The sequence below is a fragment of the Vicugna pacos genome, chromosome X (genome assembly GCF_048564905.1).
Source record: "Vicugna pacos chromosome X, VicPac4, whole genome shotgun sequence".
Classification (NCBI taxonomy): Eukaryota; Metazoa; Chordata; class Mammalia; order Artiodactyla; family Camelidae; genus Vicugna; species Vicugna pacos.
Window position 1 is genome coordinate 31,239,167 of NC_133023.1, and position 18,026 is coordinate 31,257,192.

An 18,026-nucleotide genomic window follows, 5' to 3' on the forward strand; every position below is an offset into this window, starting at 1 on the left:
CAGGCAAAACCAACATGTTGCTTGAAAGAAGTCACAGGGCACGAGAGAACCTTCTGGGGCAGGTGCTGGAACTGTTCTAAATCGTAATCCAGGTGATAGTGATGGTTACATACATCTATACACACATACAAGTTCATTGAGCTGAACATTTAGGATCTGTGCACTGAACCATATACATGTTACACTTCAAGAAAAAAATGAAAATTAAAAATGACCTGTCCAAGGGGAGCTCTGCTTACCGCCCCCCTCCCATACACCATGCTGCACGAGTCTGAGCAAAGTGCTTAACTAGCCCAGGGGTGATTGTATGGACTATTCAGGGAGCCGGGTTTCGGCTATACTGAGGATTTCAAGCCACATTCTCAAAAGGAGACTTTGGCTGGCACCTGGCCCCTCAAGTCTGTTCTCCTCCTGTCCACAGCGCTATGGTCGCAGGAGGTGGCATAGGGGGGCTGCCCTGGAGCACAGCAGCCAGAAAGCCCTTGGACCAATTACTAATCCTCCTTGCAGCGCCTCAACTCACATAGATGGGGGCCAGGAGCCTAGACTGTCTTCGTGGAGTCACCTTTGCTCGTGTTTTCTCCACCGCTTCCTCCTTGCAACCAAAAGCTGGCTATGGCTACAGGACCACAGCCTTCCCCGTGCAGCTCCTACACTTTGCTAATTTGGCTTCCTGAACACACTTACGGGTTTGATTGAATCTCTGGGCTTTCACCGGCTTGTCCCTCTCAACTTGGATTATCTTCCCTCCATATAATCTGCTCACACACAGCTCCACAAACTGACGCCTCTCCAGAAGGAACTCTGGGCTGACCTGTTCCTGAGTAGCTTGGGGAGGTCCCGAGTGTTGCTTTGCCTCTTGAAGCCGACAGGAAATGAAGTACTAAAATCCAAAGGCATGGGTGAATGACTCGCTCAGCAAACGACTCTTCCACCAGCCCTGAGAGCTCAGGCAGGACTAGGAAGCAGAGAACTTTGTCCAAGCGGGCCTGATATTTACAAGGGCCACGGATACCAGCACACGAGCATCCTGGAGAAGGATGATGGAGATAGACGGTCTTCCTCAAATGTCTCTGCAGAATCGACCATCTCACCACTGTAATCCCACCAGTCTGGGATTCAATACGAATCTGGAAGTATTTCTCCTGAGAACTTACCTAAGAAATACACAACACAGTTCCTACCGCTGGAGCACCTCAACATTTATTGAATGAGAAAAATGGATAGATGACTTCCAATTAGCCATTGGAATGATTGAGCACACACACATACCTCCACTGTATCTCCCAAAGCCCTCACTAAAATAACAGTAATGGGATTTTTAAAGAAGGATTTAAATCCGTAAAGATAAAAAAAAAATGAGAGGAAAATACAACCATTGAAGGATGTCATCAACATTTTTGAAACCAAGCCGGAAAGCAAATGGACAAGAGGTAACTGACTTAGCCGACTGGAGAACTTTGAAGGCCGAAAGCCTGTGGGGTTAGAAGCTTCAGGAAGCAAGCTGATTCGAGCAGTAGAACCCAAGAAAGGCTGAGGAAATGGGGGCACCAGGTCCTGCAGAAGGTACAGATGGGCTGAAAACAGGGCTTTTGGCATGTCTGTTGAAGAAACGATGAACCTGGAAAGCATGGGATTCAGAAAACTGGTGATCCCACATATTGGAGAGGGGCCAGGAGAATTCTCACTCGGATGCTTAGGGGAGATCGCGGGGGCATCGCTGAGCAGCAGACCCAGAGCAAAAGCCAGGACGACCGTAGTAGGAGCGCGCAGGATTCTGGGACAGGATCTCAAAGATAAAAGCACAAAGAAGCCAAAGAGTTTATTTGAATGTATCCAGAAGCTAAACAAACGAAAAGGGGGTAAGAGATAAATATTAACTCTAAGGAAAAGAAAAGTTTGTACAGTAAAGGACATGTGTTCCAAGCGTATTACATGACATGGCAGTGAATACATTTACATACTTATAAGCAGTGAATATTGACTTAACAAAAAAAAAGTGATCTAATTTTATCAGGAGAATAGGCACAAGAGACAGTGTAGGTATGACTAGAGGGGAGTTAAATTTGATTTTCAAGTAAAATACCAATGGTGGATTTGCTTTCTAGGGCTGCCACACAACGGACCACAAACTGAGTGGCTTAAAAATCAAAAATGTATCATCTCACAGATCTGGAAGCTAGAAGTCCAAGATTAAGGTGTCGGCAGGGCCACACTCCCTCTGAAGGCGCTAGGAAAGGCTCTGTTTCAGGGCTCAGCTTCTGATGGTTCTTTGGCTTGTGCAGCATAACTCGTCTTCCCATGCTATTCTCCTTGTGTGCGTGTCTGTGTCCAAATTCCCCCCTTCTTATAAGGATACTAGTCACATTGGATTAGGGTCCACCCTAATGACTTCATCTTAACTTGATCATCTGCAAAGACCCTATTTCCAAACTTGGTCACCTTCACAGGTACTGGGGATTAGGGCTTCAGCATCTTTTGGAGGGGACACAATTCAACCGATAAGAGATGGATAACGTCTAGGATTAATATATCAAGAAATAACAGCATCAGCGCGCTATTTAGAAATAAGAAGGTCAATATGAGAAGAAACAGAGTGGAAAGTGGTTCCTTGTGGGTGGCAGAAATTGGGGTGGAGCCAAGTGAGCTGCCGCTTTTTCTTTATAAGCCTGAAAGGACTGCCCAACTATTGAAAACATGCACATTTCTCACCCACCTCGATTATCACACTCATCACGTGTCATTACAATATGATTACTCATCTGGGGTCCACACAGGACCATAAACTCCTGCGGGCTGATACCAATCATAGCCAATATTTACATAATACTTACTGTGTGCCCCGAACCCCACTATTCTAAACAGCTCACGACAACCCTGTGGAAAGGTACTGTTTTTATCCACCATTTCAGATGGCAAAACTGAGGCACAGAGAAGTGAAGTGATTTGCCCAAGGTCACACAGCTAACTGGAAGAGCCTGGATTAGAAAGGCAATGTCACTTCTACTTCCGATTCCTTTTGGCATTCCCTATACTGCTGAGTATGGAGTCACACCATAGTACCTCTATCTGTTAGAAGTAGGAAGAAATAGGTGGATGAGCCTCTTTGTCTATTCATCTTTGATGAGTGTGTGGTTGTCCTCTTTCCTGGGCCAGCCGAGGCTCATTATGTCTGCAACCCACGCTCCCGTCTTTGGGAACCTGTCTGCCCTCACACTCTCCCGTCTGGGTTGCCATATTCTTTTCCATATAGTCCATCCCACCCCATGACTGCAGCTGATTGGGCTAAAAGAGGCCACTGACTCGGGACCAGCCAATCAGAGGCTGCTCTGGGAGCCAGGGTGTGGTGTGGTCGGCTGAGGGGACAACTTGCTCAGTCCAGTTCCTCCTACTGGAAAATGTTTCACCTAGCTGCACAGAGAATGCAAGCCACACAGCTATGGGCAGAAGGCAGCACCTGTCTGTTCAGGGCTGGTTAAGTTGTGAGAAGCAGAGAATGGCGGACAGGGGGAGAACAGAGAGAAGCAGAACCACGCCACAGCCCCAGGAGAGTGGTAAAGCCGATGCCTGGGGCTCCCTCAGCGCCCATGGACTGTCCAGTTCTTCACCTCGTGTTGCCTCACAATGAAACCCCCTGTTTTTTGAGACACTTGAGTCTCCTCTGATCTTGTAAATAGCTCCCATTGTCTACGATGGCCTGTGTCTTACATCTGGGCATTTCTCCTTTCCAGATGTTTCCCTCTGCATGTCTTCGTCTGCTTCTCTCTTCTTACCTCTTTATTGCCATCACTCCCCCTCTAGCGCTCTGGCTAACCAGACACTACATTTTGACTGTGCATTGTTTTTCATGAAGTCATGGACCGTCAGCCCTATAAGGCACCTTTTACATTAATGCTGTCCAATAGAACTTTCTGTGATGATGGAAACGTTCCACATCTGTGCTGTCCAAGACGGTGGCCACCAGATACATGTTGCTATTAAGCACTCGAAATGGGGCCGCTGTGACTGAGGAGCTAAATTTTTTTATTTTATTTAATTTTAATCACTTTAAATTTAAATAACCCCATGTGACTAATGGCTATTGAGTTGGGCAATACCGTTGTTCTATCTTCTGATCCATTGCCTCTTTTTACAGACAAGTCTCTCGTTGTGAATGTAAGAGCTGTGGATCGTGTCCTTCCTATTCCAGTGTGTGTCTCCTCAAGTCACCACCCAGCTACGGGACACAGCAGCACAGGCACTGGGGTGACGGGCTCCAACTGAAAGACGAGTAGTTGCACTCTCAAAACAGCAGACCCAGGCAGAGCCTCAGAGGCTCTCCATGCAAGGGCCTGTGTGTAGTGGGGGGACAAGTCAGGTGATTGGGCTGAAGCAGGACAACATCGTAACCTCAAACTCAGGGCCACCTCTCTGATTTAGGGGACCTCGTCCGAGGTGGTAGCCCCTGGGACAGAAATGAGCTAGATGATAACAGATGCACACTACTGTAAATAAAATAGGTAAACAACTGAATCACTTTGCCGTACACCTGAAACTAACACGACATTGTAAATTAACTATACTTCAATTAAAAAAGAAAAAAAGGAATGAACTAGCTGACTCCCAAAAGTGCTTTTGCTGGACTACAGATGTGGCCCAGATGTGGCCATGTGACCTTGTTCTGGCCAATGGCATGTAAGCCGAAAAGATGGATGTCACATTCAGATCTGGCCCATAAAAATCTCCCATGTGCTCTTTCCCCTTCTACACCTTAGTACAGATGAGTCCAGCAGAGCTACAAGATGGAAGGAACCTGGATCCCTGAATCACTCCTGAGAGGAGAGCCTCCCGTCTTTCAGAGTCACCAATTTTGGACTTTAGATCAGTGATAAACAATCCTCCGTTGTAAGCTGTTGCACCTTGGGGGGTGATCTGTTGCAACAGCCAGCGTTTCCCTGACTGTTACACACCCAGGAAACACACTTCCTCCTGAACATGTCCTTACGTTGTGGGTGGCGGGGACTGGGATGACTCTGGCAGTGAGTGCAGTGAGGGCGATGTGGTCTTGTCGGTTACCACCTGAGATCTCAGCGCAAGGTGAAGCAGTGGTGCTCGGCGCTGACTGAGTCTGGGTAGGGCCTTCCTGTTACTCACAGCCTACCCTCTGTGTAGCTGCAGCCAGACAGACCTGTGCTCCCCTTGGTCCCCTAGGCCGCTGAATGGAGTTTCTAGCGGATGCCCACAAGGGACCAGAATCCCTCTGGGGGAGCAAAGGCCTACAGAAAAACCTCTCTGAGGAGCTGATGGCCCTCACTCTCCACAGGGATAATACACGGGCCACATGGGGCTTCCCTCCTCCACTGTCCTTAGGCTGGGCCAGTGGGCCTCAGTGTGAGGGACAGGGAGCACCTTAGCACCCAAGAGCCCATGTGACTTATTCTACTGTGAGCAGCAAGCAGAAAGTCAAAGAAACTGGAATCACGATTTGAGCGAGGCCCACGGTGGCTATTTCTTGGCAAAGGAATGAGGAACTTGGCCAAAATTCCCTGCCAAAATTTCCCCGGCTCTGAGAGTCATGGATGAAGGGCGCAAACACTTTCTGCCTCATTAACCAAACTAGGGAATACAAGAGGAGGGTCAGGCTTGGGAGGGGAAATGTTGAGACCACTTTGGAGCATACGATGTCTGAGGGGTCGATGGGGTGCCCACATAGATGCTTCTAGCATCTGGATGGGAATGGGGACCTGAGAGGGTCAGATCAGGGAGCAAGCTTGTGTCTGGAGACAGCTGATGATGGAAACCACAGGGAAGGAGGGGATTGCTGAGAGAGCCAGAAGAGGAGCTCCTTCTCCCTCTCTCTGAGAGAGAGGGGTGTGGGAGGAGCCACCATGGGGGGAGAGTGTGAGGCAGGAGGGTGTGGTCAGCCAGGTGGGGCAGCCAGAGGACAGGAGGGCAAGGGCTATGGAAAGGCCATTGCATCTGGTGACATGAGCTCATTGGTGGCCCTCGAGAACAGGAGTTAACCCAGAAGGACACTCACTGGTTGGCAAGGGGAAGTCGGGTGGAGATTTAAAATTTATGGCAGAGTCTGCAAAAAGGATAAATTGCCCCTTAGAGACTGTAAGCTAATTGTATCCCGTGGTGCGCCTGGGGCAGGGACAGTCTAGCGGCACAAAACAGAAGCCCCCTTACACAAGCTTAACTAAAAAGGGAGAATTTATGGGAAGACAATGAGGCTATCTCCGAGATTCAAGGACAGGAAGTGCAGCCGGCCTTAGGGGGTGGGAACTGGCAACTGGGGAGCCAGCAGGAACCTTGGCAGCTCTGTTCTCTCCTTCTCTATCTCTGCTTTCCTCCCAGATGGCTTCTTTCTTCTCTCTCAGCTTTTTCTGCCACTCTGTGCACATGGTGGAAAATGGCTGCCTCAGGTGGCCTTCCCTGGCCTGTTCACGTCCGTCTCCTCCGGGCTCACACTGCACCTGGCACAAGGCATTCAAACAGCCAACAAAGACTGCCTAGGGCCACCAAGGTGTCCCGAGGCCCAGTTCCTGGGAGAGCATCTGATTGGTCCATTTGGGTCAGGTGCCCATCCCTTGTCCAATCAGCTATGGCCAAGGGGAGGGTCTCGTGCCCTCGGGGCCCCTCAGTGGGGCCTGGGGAGCAGCATCTTTGGAAAGGCAGCCCAGGCAGGTTCTTGAAGAGGAGAATATGGGGGCTGTCATACTGTCTTGTTCCAGACAAGCCAGACAAGCTGCAGGCCTCCTCTGATCCTCCTGGAACAGAGAGAGGCTCCTGAGGTCAGCCTCCACTTTAAATAAACAATACCATGAAAGCCACGAGGAATGGGGCATGTGCACCCACAGACAAGCGGCAAACGACGCTGTACCGTGCGTGCCTCCTCTCTCTCGCCCATCTGCACACTCAAGCCCAGGTACACCACCCAAAGCGCTCATCAGGGCCTCTTGCGACATTCAGGAAATTTCCCCAGGCTCAGCTGTCATCTACTTTGTTTCCCTCCGCTCCAGCCTGAAATGGGAAGAGCTAAATTGGAGGGGCCTGCGGGAGAGGGGGCCCGCAGTAGTTGCCCTGCTTGGAATGGCCCTGACCCCACAGCATGTGGATCAAGCAGTCTCCACGGGAAGCAGTTAGGCTAGTTTGACAAGTATTTAGGTACAAAGGGGTGATCGACAAAGATGTGGGTGTAGGGGAACCACAGGGATAGCAGAAGCGGAAGCTGTTAGCAGTGGAGATTTTTTTTTTTTTTTTTACCACCTCAGATCCAGAGGTGAGGAGAGAAGGCCACCTTAAAAGGAGCAGGGACGTTCAGTGGGAGTGTCAGTCAGCCCAAGCCAACTTCACAGGGAGGAAGTTGGGGAATAAACTTCACCTCATTTCTCCTCCTGCCCTCTGAGTTCTTGACACCGGGAAGCCAGAGGGCGGGGGGCCCTTTGAGATGGATGCAGAGGCGTCGTCTTCCTGGGGCACCGTAAACCTGAGGGGGCAAATGGAAAATGTGACCATCTGCTTACACATGGGTCATGTGCTACACTGTGGGCTCCTCCAGGGCAAGCCACTTGGCTCCTTTCTTTTTGTCGCCAGCACCCAACCCAGTGCACCCCTCAACAACCCTGTAAGGTACACTGTATTCTTGTCTCAGTTTTATAGACTAGGCTCAGAGAGGTTAGGCGACTTGCCCAAGGTCACCCAGCAGGTTTTGGTGGGATCACAGCTAGGACTTCAAGTCCATTTCTCCAGTCATTTACAGTCTGCCATCCATTGTCAGAAGGCCTCTAAGGCTCGTTCCTGGCTGTGCAGGCTGTCCAGAATTGGAAACTCTGACTTTCAAGAGGCTGAACAATTGAGCAGGAACCAGAGCAAAGAGGGGCCGGAATTGGCACTGAGGAACTCAGGGCGTCGGGGGGAGGGAGGGTTTCTGCTGCCGTCTCCTGGGTCATTAACACCCTTTACTTCTACCCATTCTTTGCTTCAAATACAAGCAGAACCAGGGAAGAGGAGGGCAGGGGAATGCCCTCCCTACTCATTGCAAAACTGAATAATAATTCTGAAGATTTTAAAATAGAATTCACTTAAAGAGGAAGGAAATTCTGACACATGCTACAACATGGATGAACCTTGAGGACATACTCAGTGAAATAAGCCAGTCACAAAAGGACAAATATTCTATGATTCCAGTCATTTGAAGAAATTAAAGTAGTCAAATTCATAGAGACAGAAAGTGGAATGGTGGTCACTGGGGCACTGGGTGGGGAGGAGAGAATAGGGAGTCAGTGTTTAACGGAGACAGAGTTTCAGTTTTGCAAGATGAAAAAAGTTCTGGAGAGGGATGGCGGTGATGGTTGTACGACAAGGTGAGTGTACTTAGTGCCACTGAGCTGGACGCTTAAAAATTGATTACAATGGTCTGTTTTATGTTATGCATATTTTACACAATTGTAAAAAACTGAATTTGGTAAACATTTAATGAGCACCTACTGTGTGCTCTGCACGAGGAATTCAAAGCCCTAAAACATCCACCTTAGTGGCAAGCTCAGCCACGTTGGGCAAAGTGATGTAAATGAACTTTGTGCTGGGTGGGAATTACAATAATACAGTGTGGGCGGGACCGAGGGAGCGCCGGGGAGGGAGGGTGGGCTCCGCTGCACTGGGGATGGAGTGAAGCTTTCTCGAAGGAAGTAGTCTCTTAGCTGGGCTTATCCAGAGACTGAGAGGACTTTAAGTGTGAGAAAGAGGTTGGGCAGGAAGTGGAGGAGCGGGGAACACACAGAACTTTCCAAGCAAAGAACTCTTGCACAAGGAAAAATGTAGAGGTGGGAAATAGCATGCTGTTAAGCCTCTTCTCCTTTGTTTGTGGGATGTGACCAAATCCACATCCCCTTATGCTACACTGATAGGTCTACGACAGTGCGTCTCAAACCAGTCCCTCACAGACTGACATGTGGCTCTACTGTAAATGACGATTATGGAGTTTATGCCATATGCCACTCACCATGGAAATTTGAACCAATCTATTTCCTGTTCAACAAGAGACCACTGACAAAAAGCAATGGATGTCACAGCAAGGTCAAGTTGCTTTCAGGTTTCCAGAATGGATACTTTCCATTTCTGTGCTTTTCTTATTGTGGACCAGCACTGGTCCACGGACCACACTTTGAGTAGCGCTGGTCTATAAGACCGTGAGTCCCTTAAAGGGAGGAACCATTTCTTTTTATCTTGTCCATCCTTCGGACTTGTAGCAGACTACCCCAGAGAAGTCCTCTTCTTTCCCAGAAAGGGATGCCTACCTGTTAATTAGCTAGTGTTTTCCCTGTGTTTTGAATATGGAAAGCTCTGCCAGTATTAAATACTATTATTATTATTAGCCTTGTGTCCACTATAGTGGATGTCATTTAATTAAAACTGCATAATAGGCAAATCTTCCTTAATTGGCTGGGATGTGGCTAGGAAACCGTTTCGAGTCTGTGTCTGCATTCTCTGTTCTGTGGCCATCACATCACATTCTCTGGCGATGGGTCATTTTGGAGACCTTGGGCAGGGTTCAAGGAAGGTTATCTGGCTACTGATTAACACTTAATTAGCACCTTTTTCATGTAGCACAGCAGTGACTTTGTAAATTTAAAAATTTCAGGGGACCACTTAATGTGGAATTAAAGTACAAGTGCAATATTTAAGATGCATGAAATTGTTTTACGCATTACAGCATTAACTAGCTCTTAATTTATGCAGTGCATGCCAGCGAAGGGCAATTAAAGTGTAGCAGGGAAAAAAAAATTATAGATCTCTACGTTGTCCTGTCTTTTTGTCTAACAATGCTTCTGAAAGCTTTTGCTACATTCATATCTCAACTCCTATTCTAGATTTAGAAGTAAATGCTAAGTTCTGAAACTTGTTTGCCCGATAGGAATTGGCATTATCTTAAAGCTGAAACTACGTCCAACCACTAAGTCCCTCCAGGGCCCAGAAATCCACCCGGCCTCAGTGATTGGTGCAGGGATAGGTACATAACCCCAATATAGCGAATGAGATGTCAGGAGACATTTGCTGGACTTTAAGGGAAGTGATGCTAAAAGTGTCTTCTTTCATGTCGGAAGGAGTGGTTCTCCTTGCCCCCATCAGTGTGGGGCAAGGATGTGATGTCAGGAACGGTGGCAGCCATTTTGCAAGCAGTCTGCAGCTGCAGGGGGGTCGTTGTTTAGAATTTGGTGATGAATCCAACACCATGGGAGGCCATATGGCAAGATGAAGACAGACTCAATCCTTGAAGATACTGTAGGAGACACTTGATTTGGACTAGTCTGAAGGCCATCCAATTTCTGAATTATATTGGAACCTATAAATATGCTGCGTATTCCCAATTCCATGCCTTATTCATGCTGTTCCCTTTGGAAGGCTCTTTCCTTCCTTCTCCATCCTTCAAGACCAAGTCCAAAAGCCACCCTTCTAAGAAGCTTTTCTTGAGCTGAACCATGCTCGGGATGGTCAGAACCATGCCCAGCTCCTCTAGGGTGCTAATACCCCTTACTTGAAATTCTCCTTCTGCAAGGAGCACGCGCTGCCCTGAAAAGCGTGAAGCTGCAAATGTGACTCTCCATCTCCCCCGAGAGGACCTAAGCTTTTGCTTTTGTCCCCAGCGTTAGTGTTGCACCTGGCACACTGAGTCCGCAAAATGCTGCAAACCCGTTCCTAGAAAGGAATGTTAGCGATATCAGGATGGTGTAGTCAGAAAAGAAGAAAGCACATACCAGCATATGGTCTTTTTAGCTAAAGCCAGAAGGGAAAAAAAAAAACAAAAAACTGGGTAAATGCTGCAGCTGGGTGGATTCCTGGGCCACTGCAGCTGCTGAGAGCAGACGAGGACTTGCAATAAGAAGGGGGAGGAGTCACAGATGCAAGCCAATCAGAGTATTTGTCTGTCCCTCAGTTTGTAACTTACATAGATGGATACAGTGTCTAACTACAAAGTTGAGGGCTAGGAAAGTAAGAGTTTCCCAGTCACCTCCTTGTCCCCATGCCCTGTGTCCTCTTGGCAGACATGGAGCTGTACTGTTCTGATCCCTCTCCAGCCACTCAGAATCTGGTCAGCTGACAGCCTTATGGTCCACCCAGCACTACTCGGAGTAGTGGCTCTAGCCAACGGTGGCACTCAGGGTTGGCCATTTCCGCCCAAATTGGGGCTGCTCTAATAGGCACCATTTGCTGGGAGCTGTTCAGATCTGCATCACTGCCTGCTTGCTCCCTGCCCAATCCTGCTTCTGCCCTTCTCCTTTCAGGGGTGCTTCCTCAACAAACCCTTGACACTCCTGACTCTATCTTAGCACCTGCTTCCCAAAGAACCTGCCCCAGACATAAAAACTGCTAACTCATGAGTGTGTATTCTTCCAGACATTTTTTCTATTCATTTACATACATGTATGTATGTATACTCCCTAAAGATTTGTTATAATTCATTTTGTTTTTACATAAATAGGATTGTACTATGTATATGAATTATTCTACAATTTAAACCATTTTAGCACATCTCCATGAACAGTAGGTATCAGTGCACGGAGGGACATCTTTTTGCTTGCTGTATACTATTCCACAGTATGGCAAGCCCACTGTTACTTAACCTTTCTTATACTGATGGATATTTGGCTTTTCTACCTTCCATAATTATTAATAATGCTGCTAGGAACATGCTATAAGCAGATTGCAAGTAATAATAATAAACTGAACGTTATTCTAGATAGTTTATAAACCTGAATTAACCAAGCCTTTTTTTTGTGTTCCGATGCTGCTCTGACGTCTAGAGATTTCTGCTGACCCTGGAAGGATTGCCCCTCCCAGGATTAGCCAGTTCCTGGAGATAATAAACGAGCAATTTGCCTGGGTGTACCTTTCAAATGCAAACCAACCAATCCAGAGCCCACACCCCTAACCGCCACCTCTGTCTGGCTCTCACACTCCAGGCCCTCCCTCCTGCCCTAATCGGACAGCTAGGGGCAGCCCCAGTGCCCCAGAGCTCACTGAGATCTTTCAAACCTTGCCCTGCCTCTCCTGTTCCTTTTCACGGAAACCACAGTAAAGGTTCTTGCCCACCAGTTCCCCCTCTTGCTCAGCTTGCTGATCAACTCCAGTGCTTCCTTGTGTGCCCCTCCTCCTGGGGCCTAGCGTGGCCCCTCCTCTGGGGATGTGTAAATATAACCAATTATCTTTTCTGTGGCCATTGTCTCCTGATCTTTTGGCGTCACCATACCTGAATAATAATAATAATTATTCAAAACAGGAGGACCTCGCATCCACAAGGTCGAACAAACATTTTCTCTTTCTCCCAATGGTTCCAGAATGCTTTCATTTGTGAACTCTTTCTGGGCAAAGTGAAGTGCTAAATGTGCTGAGTTACTTAGGGCAGACACAAGAAAGAACTTCCTGCTAATAAGCAAGGCCACCTGAATAATCTTACTTCGGGAGCATCTTTCGAAGAGCAGCGTCAGCGGCCACAGCAACAACCCTGTGAGCCGATTCCCCGCAGAGCAGAGGCAGGGACCGAAGCAAGGCAGGCAGCTCCTGCCAGCTGCAGGCTTCAGGAATTTACCGCCCACCCGTGCACAGCCCCACCCCTTGCTGATGGAGGCCACGAGGTTCCCTCCGGCCCACCCCGGCAGACAGCTGAGGTCATCCTCACCTGAGGAGGGAGGAGGGCTGGGATTACCGCCTTCTCTGTTGCCCTGGGGCTCTGGGCCCCGATGACGCGGGGCATCCTGGCGGAGGTTGGCCTGTGTTCACAGCTGCCTGCCGGGAGCCGGAGCCTGTCAGCTCGAGCGGCAGCGAGGGAAGACGTTTCTGACACAAAACCCCAGGGGAATCCACGGAGGAGCTGGGCTGTCATTACTTATTAACAATAGGCCTGATCCCCAGCCAGGCAGGCCCAGGGAAATAGCCTGCAGGGAGGCCGGCCTCCCCGCTACGAGGTGGTTTAACACTTTCAGGGCAGGAGGAAGCTGTTTGGGGGGTTAATTGTCACATTTTTGCATGTAAGAGGGGCCATTCTTTACATATCCTACACCGGAGCCCTCTTCCTCCTCTTCCCCACCCCCTCTCTGTGTCCGCATTCTTCTCTTCGGTTCTCCTGCCCCCTCAGGTTTTAAGCCGGCAAACCCACAGGATGTGGCAGACTGTGCTTATAAAGAGGAGAAAGATTTGAGCATGCACGCAGTCAGACACCTGGGACTAATGTCCTCCGAGAGGGCGTGCAGGGAGAGGCGGGGAGGGGAAGAGGCCGAAGGAACTGGCAGCTCCTGGTTGCAGACCCGGAAAGGTCAGCAAACTAGCTGGTCGTTAAGGCTGGTTATTGCCTCTTTTCTCCCCTCAAGGGGACCTGGGCTCCAGCGCCAGAACACTATGTCCCAGCTCCGCCATCTCAGGTGCGCGAAGCCACCCGCCCGTGATGTGGCAGGTCGGGTTTCCCGGGGAAGCAGATGCGGAGACGCAGATCAGCATGCAGGCCACCTTTTAGGGAGGACTTCTAGGCTCAGCACCTTAGTCTGGTGTGGATCAGGCCCTGGGCAGGGCGGTTTCTTTAGCTTGGGGGAAGGTCCAACAGCTGAAGGCCGGCTGCAGGCAGCGCTCCAGCCGCAGAGGGTGAAGTCCTTCCTTCCGGAAGGGGGAGCACGGCCACCACCACCCTGCCTCCCGGAGGACGGCTGAAAAGCTCTCCAGATCGCAGCGGGGGCATTCCTCAGGATTCTCGCCTCCCCACCGAGGCCAGCTTGGCCTCCTTTCCTGCTGCATCTCCTCCCGTCCTTCCTGCTCCCCCTCCACCCATCCCTCCTCCCATCCCTCTTTGATTCCCTCTTCCCTGCAGGGGCTATCCCGAGGTTTTCAAAGTTTTTAAAGGCCGTCCAATTCAGTGGGCCAGTGCGAGTTTACGAGGCAGCGGAACTGCCCTAATTGAGGTGGAAGGTCAGGGAGCCCCTCCCTCCGGCCACCGTTGTCTTGCTGTAAAACACTTGTAATCTGTAAAGAGCTGGCTGAATCCAGAGCATTTTTTTCCTCTCTAATTGGGCGGTTCCAAACTTCACCACAGGGGGTGCTAAATTGTCATAGGCTCTTTTATTTGTGTCAACAGGAGCAGGAAGCGTACAGTTGCTATCTGTCTGTGATGTAAATTCCATCTGTGCCAGGTTCCAGCTACTTTAGGAGAAGGTAGTGGGTCTAATTGGGGACACGCATTTAGGAACAGTCAGTTAGCATTTTATCACAAGTCCACGCTCCAGAGCCCACCATGACCCGAGCTTCCATCAGCACCGGAGGTTTTGTTCATTAGCATAAAAGGGCCTTAGAAATGAGTTCCCACTGGTGGAAGCACTTCGAGGTGGGTGGATGGGTCAGGGATAGGGGCGGCACTTCAGCTCTTGCAGCCGCAGACCGGGAGAATCTGGTGCGCTCCGTGGTTGGTCCTCGGAGGGCTGGCACCGTGGGCTTGACTCCTAAGTGGTCCTGCGTGCGCTGAGCGGCTGATTTGGTGGATTTGTGCCCCTGGAGTCGGACTAGAAGGTTAGAGAATCCCGCTGCAAGACTCCTAGCATTTGCCTCAGGCAAACTTTCCTGCCTGGCGCTGTTGGAGCTCTTAAAAGGACGGAGGCTTGAACTTCACGGAATTTACGGGACGAGTTATATGGCTGCCTGGCGTAGCTTGTTCAGAACTTGACCTGAAGACTTCCTTTCACAGTAACCTGGTGGCACGGTAGGGAGAGGGGCCCTACGCCCTTACCCACTTCTAATTACTAAAAACTACAGAGATTTCTCAAAAGGAACCTAATCTTTTGGGGGGGGAGGGGCAAGACCAAACTGGTTTAGGTCAATTAGCGCCAGCCTAAAACCCCACCCCAGAGCCTCTATAAAACCTTCATCAGCTGTGAATTCCCACCTTCCCACAGCAATAACCACTGTGTACCCCTGTGTTTTCTCACGGGTGTAATAGGGGTCTAATCCTTGTGTCTTCTGTCATAAGGAGTTACAAGGACTAAATGGATTGTTTTGTTAAACCCTTCCAAAACAGGTTGGATTCACAAATTGAAGACTGATGCCTTGGGGTTGGGGGAGGTAAAAAAAAAAAATCAGCGCTCAGAAGTGTTCAGAGCAAGGAGGCCCCTGGTGTTCCTTATCAGCAAAAGTGTTTATTGAGGGCTGGTGTGCATGTGCGCCACGAACTACACTGACACGGGCCCTCGTGTCTCCATGTTTCTAGCACATTTCCAGCGCAGGTGAAGCTTGATTAGGAACAGGGCCCATCAACTCACAGATCCTGCACACAAACAGATAATCAGCACAAAACTCCGGTGAGGAGATTAGATTAGATACATTAGACCTGACGGCTCAGAATGCTGGTTGCCTACTGAAGAAGGGAGCCAAGCGCTGTGATTTCTCAACTTGGGTTAAATCGTCTCTCCCTGCAGCCTGGTCCTGAGAGGCGGAGTCAAATTCACCAGGAAAGGAAATGGATGGTTCTCAGCCAGCAGTGACCAGCTCACCTGTATGAGGTAAAACCCAGTGCTCAAGACCTCAGAGCACAATTTTGGTTCTGAGTGGCCTCCGGTGCCCTTTAGTGGATAAAGTGTTTTCACTGTCGATATCTGGTTGGAACTTTATAGCTGCGGAAAATGTGAGGGTTGTGGGGCAGACGGCTGCATCTCCTTGAGATTGTTGATAGCTACCTCCCTGGGTCCCTTGCTGATGAAGGTCTAGATTTTTCCCGATATTGGATGGCAGTGTGTTGTTCACGGAAGGCGGACTTAACCCCAGGAGATGATTCATATGTACCCTGAGCAAATCATGGTACAAACATTACTTCTTTTTCTTTCTTTTTTTTTTTTTCCTTTTTTTAAATTGAAGTATAGTTGATTTACAGTGATGTGTTAGTTTCTGGTGTACAGCAAAGTGATTCAGTTATATATAGTCTTTTTCATATTCTTTTCCATTATAGGCAATTACAAGGTATTGAGTATAGCTCCCTGTGCTATACAAAAGGACCTTGTTGTTAATTTTATATATAATAGTATCTGCAAATCCCAAATTCCAAATTTATCCCTCCCCACCCCCTTCCTCTTTGGTAACCATAAGTTTGTTTTCAATGTCTGTGAGTCTATTTCTGTTTTGTAAATAAGTTCATTTGTATCATTTTTTTTAGATTCCACATATGTAATATTATATGATATTTGTCTTTCTGACTTCACATAGTATGATAATCTCTAGGTTCATTCATGTTCCTGCAAATGGCATTATTTCATTCTTTTTCATGGTTAAGTAGTATTCCATTGTATATATATCACATCTTTATCCATTCATCTGTTGATGGACATTTAGGTTGTTTCCATGTTTTGGCTATTGTAAATAGTGCTGCTATGAACATTGAGGTGCATGTATCTTTTCGAATTAGAGTTTTCGCCTTTTCCAGATATATGCCCAGGAGTGGAATTGCTGGACCATATAGTAACTCTATTTTTAGTTTTTTTAGTTTTTTTTTTTTTTAAACAAACATTACTTCTTGATGATTTAGTTTAGGGACGTCCCTGTCCTGGCCTATAGAATCTAAGAGGGATCTTGGTAGGAGGTTTCTGAGAAGTATTTTTCTCCACGAAAAAAAGAGAAATGCTTAAGGGGATTGCTGCCACCATCACCCATCCATGTTATTCCTGCTTTTGAATTCTGTTGTGAGGATATCAGATATTGGAGTAGCAGCAGCCATTTTGTGACCATGAGGGGATGATTGAACAGAAAGGTAAAAAGAGGCTGGGTGCTTAATGACTTCTTTGGCCATCAAACCAGAGACCACCTGCCTCTGGGCTTCTTGTTATAATATGAAATATTAGTGTATCTTTATTGTTTAAAATGCTTTTTATTAGATATGCTTTTGAGAGCATTGTAATGGGTATAATCCCAATTTAATAGTGGAGAAGTCTAGGAGAAATTAAATTAATTAGTGGCAGAGAGGGGCCTAGAATCCAAGGGTTCCAGTTTCACCCAGAGTACGCTTCTCTACCTCTGAACTCTACAGAGTCTTAGGGAACCTCGGGAGCCTCCTCAAGGCCAAGGGTGCCAATGTGCCCCTACCTCCCTTCCCCAACCCAAGTCAGAGCAGCATGGCTTTTATCTGATTTATCTTACTGGCTTCCCACTAACATTCTGTTTGAAATAAAAGACTGTGAGGCTTTGACATATTTAAAAACCACAGTCCCACCTCTTATCCTTAACAACAGTGACCAGCTCTTTACCCCACCACAGCAGAAACTGTAAAGAAAATGTCTTTTCTAAGAGGAAACATCGGGAGTAAGGGTTGTATTTTATTTCCCAGGTGTAAGCCCAGAGATCGCAGCAAACTGTTCACTCACGCGTGTGCACACACACGCTACAGACACACACGTACTTCTGAAGCATATACACGCAGACGCGCTGTTGTCTTGATTTTTCATCCTATTAGCCGCTTTCAGGTTGTGAGGCAGAATGAGGCACAGTGAGGCTAGCACGGATGCTGGCGTTGATGAAGCCCCTGGAGGGCCGAGTAAGAGCTCCTGACTTGGTTTTGGAAACAGCAGCAGCCGAGGCCACACTGATCATCTGGTCTTGTCCTTGACTGTTCCAAACTCCAGGGCCACCTCTATTCTCAAGACCCAGCTTCTCTTGGCTTCTCCCACTTGCTCTCAAACTGCTCAGAATTAGAAACCTTCCCCTGAGCAGATCCGATCTGGTGGGCTCCTCACTGCACCGTGTGGACCCCCCAGCCCCGCTCGGGCCAGACAGAGTTCTCAAGCCAGAGCGCCTCATGCCTTTCCCGGGATGCAGATTCCTGACCCAAATGGTGGTAACGGGGTAACAGAGTTCAGTGGCACAAAACACGGGTGGCAGCTTATGCAAAAGGAACCTGGCTCTCCTCAAAATAGGGTTCTGAGCATTACAAGTGCCTGCCGTTTAAGCAGCTCCGATGCAGCCTCCTGAGAACTACTGGGCACTGCCTTCCTTTCTTCCTTCTGCTCCTCTATGTGCCCCTCCCC

The 18,026-nt window shown here is 48.5% G+C and overlaps 1 protein-coding gene across 1 annotated transcript in view; it reads left to right on the forward strand.

Moving 5' to 3' along the window:
- The first annotated feature begins 14,429 nt into the window (after nt 1-14,429).
- The window catches only part of ATP6AP2 (ATPase H+ transporting accessory protein 2), a 113,087-nt gene continuing 109,490 nt past the window's right edge, over nt 14,430-18,026 (forward strand). Inside the window, exons 1-2 of the mRNA XM_072955982.1 lie at nt 14,430-14,722; nt 15,435-15,518. The gene's annotated coding sequence lies outside the window, so the exon portion shown is untranslated. The remainder of the gene's footprint in view (nt 14,723-15,434; nt 15,519-18,026) is intronic.